This window comes from Rhincodon typus, chromosome 5 (assembly GCF_021869965.1).
Source record: "Rhincodon typus isolate 14 chromosome 5, sRhiTyp1.1, whole genome shotgun sequence".
Taxonomy (NCBI): Eukaryota; Metazoa; Chordata; class Chondrichthyes; order Orectolobiformes; family Rhincodontidae; genus Rhincodon; species Rhincodon typus.
The window spans coordinates 49,721,518-49,732,229 of record NC_063336.1 but is presented as its reverse complement, the minus strand read 5'-3'; positions in this window follow the sequence as shown (position 1 = coordinate 49,732,229).

Sequence of the window (10,712 nt, the reverse complement as noted above, 5' to 3'; positions counted from 1 at the left end):
GGAGTGATTTCATTCCAGTGAGATTTGCTAGTTTGGGGTGGGTATAGAGTACTTTTCAAAGCACTTTACCTAAAACATGAGCAAATAGGCTTTTTCAGGGGTTTCACAAAAACAGAAGTTGCTGGAAAAGCTCAGCAGGTCTGGCAGCATCTGTGAAGAAAAAAGTCAGACTTAATGCTTTGCGTCTGGTGACCCTTCCTCAGACCTGATGGCAGCTGGGAAAATGTTGGTTTATATGCAGAAAATAGGGAGGGGGATGGGGTAGGGAGTAAGGTAGAATAAATAATAGAACCCAAAGAGACAGAAGAACAGTTAGATAGACAAAGGAGTTGATTACGATCTGGCTAGGAGGGTGAATAGCTGTTAGTGGGGACTAGTAGTGACTAACGATAGATTGTGTGTAATGGCAAGCTATGTGATAACAGGAGCTGATGTGTGGGGCGTGGGGTGGGGTAGGACATGAGAGAGTTTAGGCCCTAAAATTATTGAACTCGATATTGAATCCAGAGGGCTGCAGAGTCCCCAAGCAGAAAATGAGGTGTTGTTCTTCCAGCTTGTACTGAGCTTCAGTGGAGCACTATAGCAAGCCAGAGACAGAGATGTTGGCCATGGAACAGGGTAATGTGTTGAAGTGGCAGGCAACTGGAAGCTCAGGGTCTTTTTTGCGAGAGAACGTAAATGTTCTGCAAAGCGGTCACCGAGTCTATGCTTCGTTTCCCCAATGTAGAGGAGACAACATTGTGAGTAGCGAATGCAGTAGACTAGATTCTGGGAAGTGCAGGTGAAGTGCTGCTTCATTTCGAAGGTGTGTTTGGGCCCTTGGATGCCGAGGAGGTAAATGGGCAGGTGTTGCACCTTTGCAGGTTGCAGAGGAAGATGCCTTGGGGCTGTGGGGGTGTGTTGGGGGGTGAAGGAAGAGTGGACTGGGGTGTCCTGGAGGGAATGGTCCCTGCGGAAGACGGACAAAGGAGGGGATGGGAATATGTGTCTGGTGGTGGCATCTCACTGGAGGTGGCGGAAATGGTGCCTGATGATCTTCTGGATATGGATGCTGGTGGGATGGTAGGAAAGGACAAGGGGAACCCTATCGCTGTTGCGGGAGGGAAGAGAAAGGGTGAGGGTGGAAGTGCGGGAGATGGGTCGGACCCTGTCGACAGCGGTGCTGGGAAATCCTCAGTTGAGGAAGAAGGTGGACATTTCGGAAGCTCCCTTATCGAAGTTGGCCTCATCTGAACATATACGACAGAGACGGAGGAACTGAGAGAATGAGATGGAGTCTTTACAGGAGGCAGGGTGTGAGGATGTATAGTCTGGGTAGCTGTGGGAGTCAGTGGGTTTGTAATGGATATTAGTGGCCAGTCTATCCCCAGAAATGGAAACAGAGATGTCGAGGAAGGGAAGGGAGGAGTCAGAGACAGACCAGGTGAAAGTGAGGGCAGGGTGAAAATTGGAGGCAAAATCGATGAATTGGTCCAATTCCGGACGAGACTGATGATATCGTCGATGTATCGGAGAAAGAGTTGTGGGTGGGGGCTGGAATAGGACTGGAACAAGGAATGTTCCATGTACTCCACGAAGAGACAGGCATAACTGGGGCCCATGCGGGTACCCATGGCCACCCCTCTGACCTGAATAAATTGAGAGAATTTAAAAGAGAAGAACTCCTCTCATTCCCACCACCCCGCCACACACCCACAGCTCCACGGCATCTTCTCCTGCAACCGGCAAAGGTGCAACACCTGCTCATTTACCTCCTCCCTCCCCAGTATCCTAGGGCCTAAACATAACTTCCAGGTCAAGCAGCACTTCACCTGCACTTCCCAGAATCTAGTCTACTGTATTCACTGCTCACAATGTTGTCTCATCTACATTGGGGAAACAAAGCACAAACTGGATGACCACTTTGCAGAACATCTATGTTCTGCTTGCAAAAAAGACCCTGAGCTTCCAGTTGCCTGCCACGTCAACACATTACCCCGTTCCATGGCCGACATCTCTGTCTCTGGCTTGCTTTAGTGCTCCAGTGAAGCTCAGCACAAGCTGGAAGAACAATATCTCATTTTTCGCTAGGGAACCCTGCAGCACTCCAGACTCAGATATCGAGTTCAATAATTTTAGTGCCTAAACTCTCCCATGTCCTAGCACCCTACCACACACATCAGGCCTTGTTATCACATAGCCTGCTGTTACACATTACGTATTGTTAGTCACTAACAGTCCCCATTAACAGCTATTCACCCTCCTAGCCAGATCGTTATCAACTCCTTTGTCTGTCCAACTGCTCTTCTCTCTCTTTGGGCTCTATCCTTTATCCTATCATTTACTCCCTACCCCAACCCCTCTCTATTTTCTGCATATAAACCGATGTTATCCTAGCTACCATCAGTTCTGAGGAAGTGTCACTGGACTCGAAACGTTAACTCTGACATTTTCTTCACAGATGCTGCCAGACCTGCTGAGCTTTTCCAGCAACTTCTGTTTTGTTCCTGATTTACAGCATCCGCATATTCTTTCGGTTTTATTTGGTTTACTTTTAACTGTTGATCTCACTCTTAACATTATTTCGGTTGAATACGTGTATAATCAAATGAGGAAAATGTGAGATCATGAAGTCAGTGGGACTAATTGGACAGCATATTGAAAGTGCTAGCATAGACATGATGGGACAAATGGCCTCCTTTTGTGCCATATCATCCTATGATTCTGATTCTATGATCCCCCAGAATTCCATAATGTTGACAGTAGTTAAGGCAACAAAATGGGTTGACCAATATATTTCAATGTTCTTCCAAATAAGGGGGTAATCTGACAAAATCAGATTTGAAATTACTCACAAATAGAGAACCTTGGTACATAATGTTTGTAGCAGTTCAGGGGAGCCCACAATTTAAACCTAATTTTAACCATTATATTGATGAGTAGTAATTATATTGTAGCAGTTACATTATTTCACTAATGGATGATTAAACACAGGGCTTTCGTTCAATCTGTAGCTTTTAAAAAATACTTTGTTTTCAGAGGTCAAAGAGAAACTACTTTCATACTTTGTAGAACTGTTCACAGCACAATACCTCAGCTTCTCATTGTTTCCCATTTGCAGTTTATTTTTCATTTTTTTTCAACCTTGGTTAAAAAAATGCATTTTATCAATATTAGCTTTCCACTATAACGAAAGCAAAGAGATGTCGCTGAAACAAGATTTAACAAGTAGATGAATAAACTCAAAAACATACTAATTTAAGAAACTAAAACAATATAAATGAAAGTGAGAAATTTGAACAGGTGACCAATCTTCAGCAAATCACTATTGCCATTGATTTTTTGAACATAATTATTTGTGTTCAAACATTAAATAGAATCATTTATATTAAATACTTGCACAATTATTCTCCTGCCAGAAACTATGTAGTAACTTGCATTATTTTTAATATTTGTGTGTTCATGGCATTGCTGGTAATGCCAGTATTTATTGCCCAAGCCACCTCCTCAAGGGAATCAAGGGAGTCTGTTCTTGAAGGTACTTCTGCAGTGCTGTTTGGCAGGGAGTCCAAGGATTTGACTCATTGACAGGGAAGAAACGTTAATGTATTTCCAAGATAGAGGGGAGTCTTGTGCCTGCTACCATTATCCATCTACCGGTAGAGGTTGTGGGTTTGAAAGGCACTATGATAGGAGCCTTGGTGAATTGTTGCAGAACATCTTGTAGATGGTACATACTGCATTCATGGTGTGCCAGTGATGGAGCGAGCGAATATTTAGGTTGGTGGATGGGATGCCAATCAAGTGGACCACTTTGTCCTGAATGATGTCAAGTTTCTTGAGTGTTGTTCATGCTGCACTCACCGATGCAAATGTGGAGCATTCCACCACATACCTAACACTTGACTTTGGCAGACAGACTTTGTGCAGTCAGTTGTTGGATTACTTGCCAAAGCTTCTGCCCTAATCTTGCAGTCATAGTATTATCCGACTGGTCCAGTTAACCTTTTAATCAATACTAATGCCAGAATATTTATGGCGGGCTTGTGAGGATAAGGCCAAAGGAAGATGGCTAGGCTTATAATTAACTGGCACCTGCAAAGCCTGAATGTTTGCAGGTCTTGCTACATGAAAGTGTGGACTGCTTTCAAGTGGAACCAAATGCTTTACAATCATCAGTAGCAATCCTGATTTTTGATCTTAAGATGGAAGGGGGGTTCATTGATGAAGCAGTTCATGGTCTTAGTTGTTGGAAATCTGCCATTCTCAGTTCCAGGATATGTCTGCAGGAGTTCCTCAGTGTAGTATCCTAGGCCCAACCATCTTCAGCTGCTTCATCAATGACCTACTTTCCATCATAAGGTCAGAAGTTGGGATGTTCACCGATGATTGCACAATGTTCTGCACCATTCGCAATTTCTCAGATACTGAAGCAGTCCCTGTTCAAATGCAACAAGATCTGGACAATATCCAGGCTTGGGCTGACAAATAGCAAGTAGCATTCACGCCACAAATGCCAGGCTATGACCATCACCAATAAGAGACAATCTAACCACCACCCCTTGACATTCAATGGTGTTGCCATGACTGAATCCCCCATTATCAACAGCCAACGGGTTATCATTGACTAGAAACTCAACTGGACTCACCATGTAAACACAGTTGCTACAAAAGCAGGTCAGAGGCTTGGAATACTGCAGCAAGTAACTCACCTTCTGACTCATCAAAACTTATCCACCATCGACAAAGCACAAGTCAGAAGTATGATGGAATACTCCCCACTTGCCTGGATGAGTGCAGCTGCAATAACACTCAAGGAGCTTGACACCATCAAGAACAAGCAGCCCGCTTTATTGGCATTACATCCTCAAGCATCCACTCCCTCCACCACCAACGCTCAGTAGCAGCAGTGTGTACTATACAAGATGCACTGCAGAAATTCACCAAAGATCCTCAGTGAGCACCTTACAAACCCACGACCACTTCCATCTAGAATACCAAGGGCAGCAGACATGTGGGAACACCATCACTTTCAAGTTCCCCTCCAAGCCACTCACCATCCTTGGAAATATATCGCCATTCCTTCACTATCACTGGGTCAAAATCCTGGAATTCCCTCCCTAATGGTATTGTAGGCCAACCCACAGCAGGTGGACTGCAGTGGCTCAAGAAGGCAGCTCACCACCACCTTCTCAAGGGCAACTAGGGATGGACAATAAATGCTGGCCAGCCAGCAACGTCCACGTCCCACGAATGAGTAAATTAAAGAAAAATGTTCAGGATGAATGGGTCTAGGACACTGCCCTGAGGAACACCCACGGTAATGCCTTGGGGCTGACATTATTGACCTCAAACAGCCATAACCATCTTCCTCTGTGCTGACTATGAATGCAGTCAGGGGAACTCCACCCCGATTATCATTAACTCCAATTTTATGAATGCATGTTTGTGCCACAATCCACCAAATGCTGCCTTGATATCAAGAGCAACCACTTCACTGCAGCAAGTTTGTTGTTGTGTCAATGTCTGGACAAAAGCTGTAATGAGGTTTGGAGTCAAATGGTTCTGACAGAACCCAAACTGAACACCAGTGAGTAGGTTATTGCCAAGTAAGAGTCACTTGGCAGCAACTTGAATGACACCTTCCACCGCTTTTCTAATGATTGACAATAGGGTCATGAACTCTAATTGACAGATTGGATTTTTTAGCTATACCTGATGCACCTAGATGATTTTACACATTGTACTGGAACAGCTTGTTAGGTGCATGATTAGTTCTGGAGCACAATTTCTCAGAACCACGGCCCAGATATTGTTGGACCCCTTTGCATTTGCAGTATCCAACGTGCACAGCTATAACTTCTGACTGAAGATGGACACAAATACTTTCACTCTAGTCCTGGGCTTCCCCATCAATGAGGATGACAGTACTCATGGAACCACCTCCTTCTGTTAGTTATAAGGCTGTGATTGACTGAGTGTGGCATCAAGGAACCCTGACAAAACTAAAGTCAATGGGAATCAGGAGGAAACTCTCCTCTGAACGGAGGTATAATTGGCACAAAGGAAGATGATTGCTGTTTTGTAGGTCAGTCATCTCCACTCCAGGACATCTCTGCAAGAGTTCCGCAGGGTAGTGTCCTAGACCTAACCATCTTCAGCTACTACATCAATGACCTTCCCTCCATCATCAGGTCAGAAGTGGCAATGTATGTTGTTGATTGTACAATCTTCAGCACCATTCACTACTCCTCAAATACAGAACCAGTCTATGTCCAAATGCAGCAAGACTTGTATAACATCCAGACTTGGGCTGACAAGTCACAAGTAACATTTGTGCAACACAAGTGCCAAACAATTGCCATTTTTAACAGTACACAGTCTAACCATTGACTTTACCATTCAACAGCATTACCATCGCTGAACCCCACATTATCAACATCCTGGTATTACCATTGATCAAAAACTGAATTGGACTGTTTATAGTAGCACTGAAGATTCACAGCCACTGGGTCAAAATCCTGGAACTCCCTCCTTAATGGCATCGTGAGTATACATCCTGCAAAATGACTACTCTTGTTCGAGAAATTAGCTTACCATACCACCTTCTCAAGAACCACTTGGGATGAACAATAAATGTTAGCCCAAACAATGAGGTCCATATCCCAAGAATGATTAAAGACCCATCAATCAAGATGATGGGGTGCTGCTGATCAGAGGTGCCAGGGACCACAGTGTTCAAAAAACAGCTGACCTTTTCTGTTTGGAAAGCCCTTCTCTTGGGCACAGAGTGCCAGAAATGACAAAAGGAAAATTTTGCATATCAAACAGAAAATGCTGAAGAAAGCTAGCAGGTCCGACAACATCTGTGTGAGAAAGAAAAACAGAGTTAATGCGTCAAGTCCAAACAGTCTTCTGTAGAAATAAAAAGAGCTGGAAAATTATAGTTTTCATGCTGTTGACAAATGAGGAGGAGTGAGTGGAAACAAAATGTTCATGCTCTGAGGTTGTTGAGCTCAATGTTGAGTCTTGAAGGCTCTAAAATATCTACGAGGAAAATGAGATGTTGTTCATTCAGTTTGCATTGAACTTCATTGGAATTCTGCAGCAGCGTGAGGGTGGAAATGTTAGTGTAGGAGCAAGATGGTTTATTAAAATGGCAAGAAACTAGAAATTGGGGTCAGTCTAATGGACAAAAGAGAGGTCATAGAGTCATGCAGCATAGAAACAGTCCTCTCAGTCCACCATGCCTATGCTGACCAACAAGCACCAAACTACACTAATCCCATTTACTTCCACTTGGTCCATAGCCTACAGCGCCCTGGCATTTCAAATGCTTGTCCAAATGCTTCTTAAATGTTGCAAAAGTACTTGCCTCCACCATTGTCTCAAACAGCACATTCCATATTTCTACCTCAGTTTGAAAAAAAATTTCTTACATCTCTTCTAAACCATTTACTCTTCATCTTAAACTCCTACCCTCTGGTCCTAGACATGTCTGCCATGGGTAAGTGATTCGCACAATGTACTCTGACTATGAATAGTTCTGTATCTCAATCAGATACCCTCTCAGCTTCCTCTGCTCCAAGGAAACCACACGCAGTCTATTCAGTATCTCTTATAACTGAGACTTATCATCCCAGGCAACATCCTGGTGAATCTCCTTTGCGTCCTCTCCAGTGCAATCACGAGCTTCTGATAGTGCGGAGAACAGCACTGCACACAGTATTTAATGTGTGGCCTAATCAGTGTTTTATAAACTTGTAACAAGTCTTCCGTGCTCCTATATTTTATGCTCTGGCTAATGAACACAAGCATCCTGTATGCCTTCTTCATCATCCTGTCTACCTGTGCTGACACCTTCAAGGATCTATTGACTTGTACAGTAAATTCCCTTTATTCCTCGGTACTCCCCAGGTACCTACCATTCATTGTGTATATCCTTCCCTTTTTAGATCTCCCGGAATGCATCACCTCACACTTAGCAGGATTAAATTCAATCTACAACTGCTCAATTTACCACTGATCAAATCAGATTGTAGCCTGAGACCATCCTCCTCACTATAAACAACACCACCAGTTTTCATGTTATCTGCAAACTTACTAATTATACCTTCTACATTCTTGTCCAAGTTGTTAATGTACATAATAAACAGCAAGGATCGCAGTACGATCCCTGTGTGTGCTGCTGGTCACAGCTTCCAATTACAAAACATCCATCCACCATTACTCTTTGCCTCCTATTTACAAGCCAATTTTGGATCTAGTTGGCCGATTTGCTTTGGAGCCAATGAGTTCTTACCTTTTGGACAAGCCTTCCATGTGGGACCTTGTCCAAGGCTTTACTGAAGCCCATGTAACCTCATTAACTGCACTCCCCTCATTAAGATATTTAGTTTCCTTTTCAAGAAATTCTATTAAATTAGTCAGACAGGATGTCCCTCTCACAAATCAGCGCTGACTATTCTTGATAAATCCTTGCCTTTCCAAGTTTCCTGTCCTTCAGAATTTTATCCTGTAATTTCCCTACCACTGACATCAGACTAACTAGTCTGTAACTACCAGATTTTTCCCTGCTGCCCTTGAACAAAGGAACCATGTTAGTTATCCTCTACAAAGTGTTCCACAAAACAGTCACCTAGTCTGCATTTGGTCACATCAATGTAAAGCAGACCAATAGGGTTCAAGGGAGCTATTTGTCTGTGGAGCTGAGGACATTGTAGGGCATTAAATGCTCACTTCGCATCAGTCTTCACTCGGGTAAAGGAGGATGTAGGTATTGAATTTGGGGAAAGGAACTTTGATGTTCTTGAGCAGATTGACATAGTGAGCGAGCAGGTTTCGGAAGGCTTAAAGGTGAACAATCCCCATGTCCAGATGGGTGGAATCCCAGGCTACTGTGGGACGCAAGGGAGAGAATCACAGGGGCTGTAACTCAAGATTTTTAATCACTTTCTGTCCACAGGGCAGGTGCCACAGGACTGGAGGATAGCTAATGTGGTTTCATTTTCAAGAAGAGTGGTAGGGTTATACCAGGGAATTACGTACTAGTGGGTCTCACATTAGTAGTAGGAAATTTCTTGGAGATAATTCTGAAGGGCAGAGTCAATCTCCACTTGGAGACACGAAGAGTGGCCAGGGATAGTCAGAATGGCTTTGTCAGAGGGAGGTAATGCCTAACAAATTTGAATGAATTTTTCAAGGAGATGATCAGGTGTATAGATAGGACTAGTGCAGTTGATGTAGCTTATATGGAATTCAACAAAAACATTGAAAAAGTTCTACAGAAGGGACTGTTAAAGAATATAAAAGCATATGGGATCCATGGTGCCTTGCCAAGTTGCATCCAAAGTTGGCTTAGTGATAGGAGATAGAGCATGATAGTTAGAAGGTTGTTTGTGTGACTCGAGTCTAGTGTCCAGTGGCGTACAATGGGAATCAGTGCTGGGTCCCTTATTGTTCATGCTATATAAACGATATTGATGAAAATGTTAGGGGGTGGGGGGAGTGATAAGTAAGTTTGCGGATGAACAAAATTTGACCAGGTGGTTGACAGCGAGGAAGAAGGTGTAAAGTTAAGGGAAGATGTAGATGGATTAGTCAGATAGATCACTGGAAGATGGAATTTAACCCTTAAAAAGTGTAAGATGATTCACTTTGGAAGAAGTAACAAAAGAGAGGAGTACTCGATGAATGACAGGAAACTAAGAAGCTCAGAGGAATGGACAGATATTAGGGTTGTCCACAGATTATTGAAGACAATACAGGTAGTTCTCCTATAACAATCATGGTTGATTTCTTACGTGACCTCATGCTATAGAAAATCGAGCTATAGAAAATCGCCATAGAAAATCATGTTATAAGGAGATTGCTATAGAAAATCGCTGTCCCTGTACAGCAGAAAGTTTACATTATCCAAACAGTGTCCACTATTCATCAATCGTGATACAGCCAATATACATTAATGGAACACGCGTTATAGCAATACTACCTGTAGGATAGGTTAATAGGATGGTTAAAGTACCAAATGGGACACTTGCCTATATCAGTCATGACATAGGTTATATGACAGGGATATAAGGTTGACGCTGTACAAGACTTTAGTTAGGCCATAGCTGGAGTACTTTGCCCAGTTCTAGTTGCCACACTATAACAAGGATGTGATTGCACTGGAGGGAGTGCAGAGGGGCTTCACCTGGATTCAAGCATTTTAGCTAAGAAGAGAGGCTGGTTAGTCTTTGGTTGAACGGGTCCTGATTGAGGTGTATAAGATTATGAGAGGCATGGACAGAGTGAATAGGAAGCGGCTGTTCCCCTTAGTTGAAGGGTCAATAATTAAGGTGCATAATTTTAAAGTGAAAGGTAAGAGGTTTCGAGGCGATTTGAGGAAAAGGTTCGTCACCCAGAGGGTGCTGGGAATCTGGAATGCACTACCTGCGAGGGTGGTAAAGGCACGAAACCTGACAACTTTTATGAAGTATGTGGGTGAGGACTTGAAATGTCATAATATTCAAGGCTGTGGGCAAAGTGCTGCTAAGTGGAATTAGTGTAGATAGGTTCCACATTGTGAGCAGCAAATACAGTAGATTATATTGAAAGGAGTACAAATAGATGCTACTTTGCCTCAAAGGATTCTTGGATAGTGAGAGGGAGGAGATAAAAGTGGAAGTGTTACACCATTTACGATTGCATGGGAAGATGCCATAGGGGTTTATAAGAAAGCGTTAGAAGCA